Genomic DNA, 8,682 nt, shown 5'->3' with positions numbered 1-8,682 from the left:
GGAGAATAGATTCAGTTCAGCTAATCTCTCCTCATAGCTGAGCTCCTCCATTCCTTTTATTAGTTTAGTTGCCCTTCTCTGCACTCTCTCCAATCTCTTACATCACAGAAAGATACAATCTTTATATGTGCAAATAGCAAACTCAATTCTGCAACCTAGCAAATTATATATTTATGTGTAATGCATGCAGTCAAGTCCCAGATTGCAGTGTTCATTGAACCTCCAAATTACACTGATATGACAAGTACCATGTTATTTCACTGATGAATAAAACATGCATGTACCAATCAGAGCACACAAATCACATATTTATTTGAGGCTCTTCACATTTTTGTTGCCATATGTTCGTCTATTTTTTATTATTATTATTATTATTATTATTATTAATAATAATAATAATAATAATAATAAAAGCAGGATTTATATAGCACCAACATATTACGCAGCACTGTACATTAAATAAGGGTTGCAAATGACAGACAGATACAGACAGTGACAGAGGAGGAGGAGAGGACCCTGCCCCGAATTTGAATGTACACTTCATAGCAAAACACATTCAAAACAAATTCAACAATTTAACAAATTCATCATATGTACACTGTAGCTGTGTGCTCAGTTCCACACACATTGCTGTGTATTAAAGAATAACTTTTATAGCAATACACCAGAAGTCTAGATTTGCTTAAAGAAGCTGAGGACCCCTAGTTTGTTCTGTACCAAATCCCAAAATAAAATGGCAGCTACACAGATGTATAACAAGTAGCTTATCATTGTGAAAAAAGTTACTATTTTCAAAAGTATTGACAAGCATAAAATATATGGCAAGAAACCAAATGATTGTATATAAAAAAGCAGCAAAAGTAAGAATAATAAGAGGACAATACGAAAGGAATGAACCCAGAAGCCCCACATAGTACATCATTACCAAGTAGCATTCAATTACCTTTTTATCTACATGGTAGTGAGATAGTAAAAATGGGAAAGAAAGTTTGAAGTATTTGTGTATATGAGTATTTGTGGGGCTACTCTTCTTTTTTACACCAATTTCTGATATATTTCATTTTATTATATGAATACTTTATTGCACATGATACTGAAATTCAGCCAAATATTTTGTTCTTGTAGATTTGTAATAAAACCTAAAGTTCTAATTGTTTAACAAATTCTGCAGGATTTGCTGTGTATGAAAGAAATTTTTTTTCTGGAAGATAGATATCCTGCTCAAAAGATGTTATGGAATGCTCCCTTGGTAGTTCATAGATTTCAGAAATATTTGTGAGTGATTTGCAAGAATACTATGTTCTGTATTTTTTATATTAATATTTTATCAAGGTAATTAAACATGAAGAATTCCACTAATTCTGCTTATGTCTGCAAAGGTAATACGACATACCCCAAGCTTTAGTTTAATGTTACAATAATTAATGTTTTTCAAGGAATACATGAACAGCTTCCTACAAATAATCTTAGATTTAATTTTGTTCATATTCCCTTTCATGGCATTGGGTACAGACAATAGTAGCCTCCTTGATCTGTTTGAAACTAGCACAAATGTGCATATGGGCAGGGCAATAAATACAACAATACATAGGAAGTTCTCTAAAATATTTAAACTACTGAGGTCAAAAACATAGTTTTTGCATATACTTGCAAATCACATGGAAGCCAAACAATAGTAGGTGTGGTCTCTGACAAGGTCCCCAGCAATGTGACACAAATCAATCTAAGAATAAAAACTACTGACAAGTAAAGTGAATAATATTGATTATCTCATTATAATGGCACTTATCATGGGGCAGGTTTTATTAGGCAGCAAGGAAACAGTCAGTCCCTGAAGGTGATGTTTGGGAAGCAGGAAAAATGAGTAACCAAATGGATATGAGCAACTTTGAGAGGGACAAAATGTGATGCCTAAATAGGCATGTGATGGCTGTGATAGCTAGGCAAGCTGGCGCATGTTCTTGTGGGGTATTCCAGATATGCAGTAGTTATGTGCAACACTGACAAAAGTTGGGCTACAGCCATGTGTGCAAAACAATGCTTTCCGCCATTCAACCACCCTAGGAAAAAGCATGCATACAGGTTTTATATATATATATATATATATATATATATATATATGAGATGGTTATTACCTAACGCCGGTGTTTACCAGCGTTACCTTACGCTGGTGTTTTCCCTTTGTTCTGCTCTCCTGTAAGCAGGTTCACTGTTAGGTTGACAAGTAATAGATCCCTGAGATGCTGGTCTTCCAGTCCACAGTACTACTATGTACTATAAGGATTTAAAGTAGATCAATATTTGGATTAAATGTTGTTTTAGAAATTGTATCTACTTTAATTATATTAGATTCTCCGGTCTGTAATGTTTGAGGGGTTTTCATGTTCAGAAGTAATAAGAAGCAATAGTTAACAGAGTTCTTAGAATGGTATTTTGAAATGAGTTTATATTGTGAGCAATCCACAGACAGGTGAACTTGGCAGCAGTCTGGGTTGCATGCTTTCGCTGTCACAATGTTTTATTTCTAATCTAGGTGAAGAAAACTTGGAAAGTATTCAACAATTTGTGAGCATTAACTCTCACTCTGCATAGTGTTTTGTTCCAGCCATAAAACTTTAATTTGTTTCTATAGTTTGGTGTAAATGTACAAGATTTAGATGGTGAAATTCCACTAAACTGAACATTTTTTGTTCCATGAAGATCAATTTATGGATCCACTCCTGCTTTTGGAGTACAAATGTTTTGTATTAAAACCTACTGACCTTTACTGAATGTAGTTATCTTCTCGAAAAAAGTTATATAAGTGAGAATATGTGAAATATATATTTTTATACTAAAAATGTCTTCTTAGTTAATGATCACTGGTTACCAGACTTACTACAGATTAAATATAGACTATTCGTTAATCTTTAACAAGCGTAGTGGTCCCCTGCATCCATGTTCCCATCCCTTTATATAGAAACTGCAGATCTGATCTGACTTGCCATTTAGCAACAGCCCAGAACTAGGTTCATCTTTCCATCATATAGCTGTCCTATTTTGGAAATATGATTGGCAGCTTGGAATGGCAGTGCTTACATCCGCGTGAGACAGGGTTTATTTCTTAGACATCCGGGATCCAAGTGCACCAAGCCCCATAGACTAGTCAACAACACAGGAACAGAGGAAATGGGAAGAACTTTCTAGATGATTGATCAAATTTAAATATTACAACATCCTCAATTTCAAGTTAAATCTTAAAGTTGATGAGTAAATGGTGGAAGGGAAGAGAAAACACTTTCTTCCCTAAAATGCTTGTAGAAAAGAAAATATAGCATGTAGTCATCTCTCTACAGATTCTTTCATAACCAAAGCCCTTTTATTTATGTAGTCATGACTCAATGGGCCAGACCGTATTAAAGTTGTCTAAAACTGGAGTTGGACTATCATTGGAAAGCCTGAGTAATAAAGGAAGATCAAGGGTTGAAAATATTTGCCAATTAATAGTACGTGATTTTTAAAAAAATTATTTCAGGTTTGCTGTATCATCCAGGTTCTCCCATGATAGTCTATCTACTCCAGTTATGGAGGGCTTTAATAAATCAGGCTTATTGACTAAATGAGTCTAATTAAGACTAGGTTCAGAGTGTGCTTCACTGCTTTCTACCAGCCTTAACAAACCTAAAGACAAATGGTTATGGTTAAAATTGCCTTTTACAGGTATTTGCCTGCAGTGTGCTTGTGGTATGTTTTTTTTTTCTTTACAACACATGGAGTATTTCAGGTCAGTGTGCTGCTCCACCTGCTTCCTTATAACCTTTTCACATTGTGTTAGAAAACTGCACAACTTAATAACCACACCTGAATACCCACAATGAATGCCTATGACCTTGGAGTGGTCACGCAGGTGTGCAATGCCAATCTGAACATAGCTTTATTATGCTAGTGAGGTGAAGTACAGTACTCTGGATTCTAATTACTGCATCTGATGGCTTGCACTCTAATCAGTTTAGTTTGGCAGATTGTAATGTCAGTGTCTCTGAATAATTATTATTATTAAACAGGATTTATATAGCGCCAACATATTACGAAGCGCTGTACATCTGAGGTTGCAAGTGACAGACAGATACAGACAGTGACACAGGAAGAGGAGCCTATCTAATCAAAAGCATGTAAAATGTTAAAAAAATCATATGTTGAATACTATCACTTCATGAAATACACTATCAGAATTCAATATTTTTCCTGAAAGCAGTCCTTTTAACATTAAATCACGGGTAAGGCTTATCTTCTGATATTGCTTGCACATGATTTAGGTTCAGTTCTCAGCAAGTGACCTCAGTTTACACTTAAGGCTGATGGTTTGTCATGTGAATAGAAGATGACTGTTTGTTGTACTCTACTGTTGTCACATTTGGTATGATTAAAATATTGTTTTGAAAACAATTATAAAATGCTGATAAACAAGTTTGTATAATAAAATATTACAGTCTATAATCACTGTACCTACTGAATGATAGTGTATTGTAAGCTAGTGAGATGTGACCCCTAGTGGACATTTCAGCACATTCCTAGCATGTTGCTATGCTACTACCCATCTCATAGTTTGTTTTCTCTATGATAAAAATGACTGTGTTGTAAAAACCTAACTGTGCCTCTTATAGTCACACAAATACTATATATATATATATATATATATATATATATTTGCCCATCAGTATGCTTTAGGTCTCATACATTAAAGTGGACCTCATTGTATGGAATACTCATTACCGATGTCAGTATGCAGATATGAGATATGAGAATATTGAGTTGTATACTCATTCTGGGTCACTGATACTGAAGGAATTAATAGCAAAGGAACAGAACACCAACCAGGCAAGAAATATTTTTTAGAAGCAGGTAAAAAAATGGCAGTGTACAATATCTAATATTTTTAATATTATTAATAAACAGTATAGCACCAACATATTACACAGCGCTGAACATTAATGACAGACAGATACAGGCAGTGACACAGGAGAAGGAGAGGACCCTGTCCCGAAGCGCTTCCAATCTAGGAGGTGGGGAAGTAGCACACAATAGGAGGGGGTATGGGGAATGGTGGTAAGTAGTGAGGGTTTTAAGAGACAGAAGAAGATGGGTAGGCAAGTTGGAAAAAAATGGGTTATGAGTGCTCTTTTATATGAGCATAAAGTAGGAGCAAGCCGAATAGGATGAGGAAGACCATTCCAGAGAGTCGGGGCAGCTCTAGAAAAGTCTTGGAGCCATGTGTGTGATGAGGTTATGAGTGAGGAAGTCATTAGTAGGTCATTGGAGGAGCTGAGAGAGCGGCCGGGGGAGTACTTTTTTTTTACCAGATCAGAAAGATAAGTGGGGCAAGAGCTGTGTAGGGATTTTAAGGCAAAGCATAGGAGCTTGAATTTGATTCTAAGATGAAATGAAGCCAAGTAAGAGATCTACAAAGAGATTCAGCGGAAGAGGAGCGGTGGGAAGGATGGATGAGTCTGGCTGCAGCATTTATAATAGATTGTAGAGGAGAGAGTCGGGTTAGTGGAACACCCAAGAGGAGAATGTTACAGTAGTCCGGGTGAGAGATGATAAGAGTGTGTACAAGGAGTTTAGTCTTTTAGTCTGCTTTAATGAGCACTTTATTATTTTATCATCCAGCAGATTGCTTTTACTTAGACCTCAATTATTCATAAAAACTGATAATAGAGCAATGATAATGAACACAGTTCTGTAACTTCTAGCAATCAGTAACACTAAAAATCTAATTCTGTTTGGTTGCCTAATATATTCTGATGCATTGAATAGTTACAACTTCTGGGAGGATGTTAGCACTCTTGTCTTCCATTTGATTGGTAGAAATAATAAATAAATATGTACTTAGTTGTTCCTTGCATTAAATTTCTGACTGCATTGGCTGACAAATATAGTAATTAAAGCATAACACCAAAAAAAAAATCAAAGGCATTTGGAAAACAAGACATATTTTCCAGCAGAGTATAAAGTAATGGGGTTATTTACTAAACTGCAAATCCTGTTTGACTTTGTTTTTGTTGTTTTATCACATGATAATTTACAGTACTTATAAAAATTGTTCAGTTCACATGCAAAAGAATTGTTTATTAAATAATATCATATATATCTTCCTCACTACTGATGCAGTGGCACTTTTCCTTTTCATGACAATACAAACACAGGAGTGTTTTCTGGCATTGTCTGAGAGATAAAAAAAAATACTGGAGCTTGGGAACCATTTCACTCTGGATTGACATTTCTCATGTTGCCGATTTGTGGAAACCCGGCCTTCCCTTCGGGCAGCAATAATAAATAATTTCTGCAACTATCTTTCACTGGTCATGATTGAGCCATGCTTTATATGTACCTGGGGAAATTCACTTCACTTCCTTTTCAGACCCATTCAAATACAATTCCTGGAGAGCAGCTGAGCTATTACATTTCCTGTGCTCCCTTTCCTTCCTAATTTTACATTTTTACAGTATTCTAATTTCTCATCACAGCATTTTGCACTTACCTTTTTTTAAACCTGGGAGCGGGACATGGGTGGAGCTTTCACCCCACTAGAGAGAAATAGGATGCTGTGTTCTCACATTGCTGCTGTATTACTTCTGGGATACTAGAGCAATATAGCAAAGGTTGTTGGAACACACTATCCCTGCAGGTCTGACTTTCTTCTTACCATATCACAACACTATGCCTTCAAAGATATATCCTAATTCAGTACTCACAGTAGACACTTAGAGAATGCAGCCAGATCATGTTTTCCTTTGTAATATAGAGGTTTCTCACTGTCAGTCTTTGAGGAAAGTGAATGAGACCCTTTAATCTGGCTGTGACCCCATATATCCTGGCTGACCTCTCCAGCCTCACTCTCACCTCTCCAACTTGACTATGACTCTTTTATTGTGGCTGTGACCCCTTGATCCTGGCTGTGACCTCTCCAATGTGTCCTTATTCTGAATTGAACCCTCTATCCTGGCTTTGAACCTTCCAATCTGGTTATGACCCTTCTATCCGACTGACCTCTGCAACCTAACTTTGACCTCCCCATCTTGACTGTGACCCCTTCATCTTAGCTGTGACATCTCCAAACTGGTTGTGACCTCTCCAATATGGCTGGAGCCCTGCATCCTGTATATGATCCCTCTGTGACCTCTTCATCTTGGTTGTGAACTTGCTATTCTGTCTGTGACCTCTCCATCTTGGATGACCTCTCCAGCCTGGTTGTAGGGTTGTGATCTTTCCAACCCTGCTGACACGTCCATCTTGGTTGTGACTGCTCAATCCTGACTGGTCCTTCCATCCTGATTGAATTCTTGTTACATTCTAGAGCACAATGAAAACTGCAGGTTCCACGTTTGTATGTAAGAAAATATGCCATTCATCATAAAACAAGCAGAGAAAGTTGTGTACAGGAAAAAGCAGCATCTCTAGTTATACAGATCAGATCAAGGACACAGCATGATCCCATCACATATACCGGTAGTATCACACAAGTTTTATTGTGACTTGCTATATACTATTTTCTAACTAACAGTACCTGTGCATAGAGGATGTTGTAAGATCTTTACATTTATTGGCTTCTCGAATGTCTCCATTACCTGGCTCCCTAGATAGCAGCTGTGGAACTTTAAAAATCAATTTACATTTAGAAGTCAAATCTGTGATGCCTGTTTACAGAAAAGACACAGAAATCACTGGAAATCTCATTGAACCAATAGAGAGTTGCAAGAGGTAGGAGGACAGGTCAGCCCTTTAAAACCTGGCATGTAAAAGTGGCCTGGTTTATGGACTACACAATAGCTGGTGAGAGTAATTAATGTAGGCTGGCTAGGTTAGTCACTATACCAAGTTACTGCTTTCAGCTTTGCTGTGAGGAGAACATGGCAATAAATCCTATAGAGCTTTGTTAGTGTTATTTTATCCCAGTGGCTTTGAAACTGTCTGCTAAATTTAAATCATTACACAGAATACAAAACCTTAAATGTTCTATTGTTTGAAAAAGTAAAAGACGAAATACCATCCATGCAAGTAAAAAAAATAGTGAGAAGTGGGGGTTCAGTTTTAAAGGCCCTTTACTTTCCTTAAAGCTTCAACAATAACTATATCCTGCCACAGATGATGTCATTATTTTAGTATATAACATTTTGTTTTCCATTCCATTCCATTCCAAGCTTTATCTTGCTCCTGCCCCATTTCTCTTCTTTGTACAAAGTTATACATACTCTACTTTTATGTATGCCTATTAGAAATCTAAAACTCTACTTTATGACTTACCATCATTACACTCCATTTCCTGTTGTATTTTTCACCTTGCACATTTTATTCACTTCAAAAATGGCTAATATAAAAGGGATGAACAAAGAAAACTTTTAGGCAACACTTTACACCTTTTATGAGAAAATTGATTTTTCATACCACAGGCTCTAATGGTTTACTTGGCTTTATATTTTCAGTCACAATAGCCTTGCCATCAATTGGAGACTGGTTTCTTTATTTCTGCAACTTTACCGAAATGTAAATATAATTTAGCGTGTCTTCATTAAATTAGAACATAAAGTAGATTCAGCACTGCATTTCTGAATGGGTTACATTTCAGTTTCAACATCCTAATTAAATAAGATGTACAGAGAAGGATAGGTCTTTCCTGAAAAAAACATTTAGAAACTTTACAAA

The sequence above is a fragment of the Pyxicephalus adspersus genome, chromosome 1 (assembly GCF_032062135.1).
Source record: "Pyxicephalus adspersus chromosome 1, UCB_Pads_2.0, whole genome shotgun sequence".
In the NCBI taxonomy this organism is placed as follows: domain Eukaryota; kingdom Metazoa; phylum Chordata; class Amphibia; order Anura; family Pyxicephalidae; genus Pyxicephalus; species Pyxicephalus adspersus.
Note: the sequence above shows the minus strand (reverse complement) of the source record.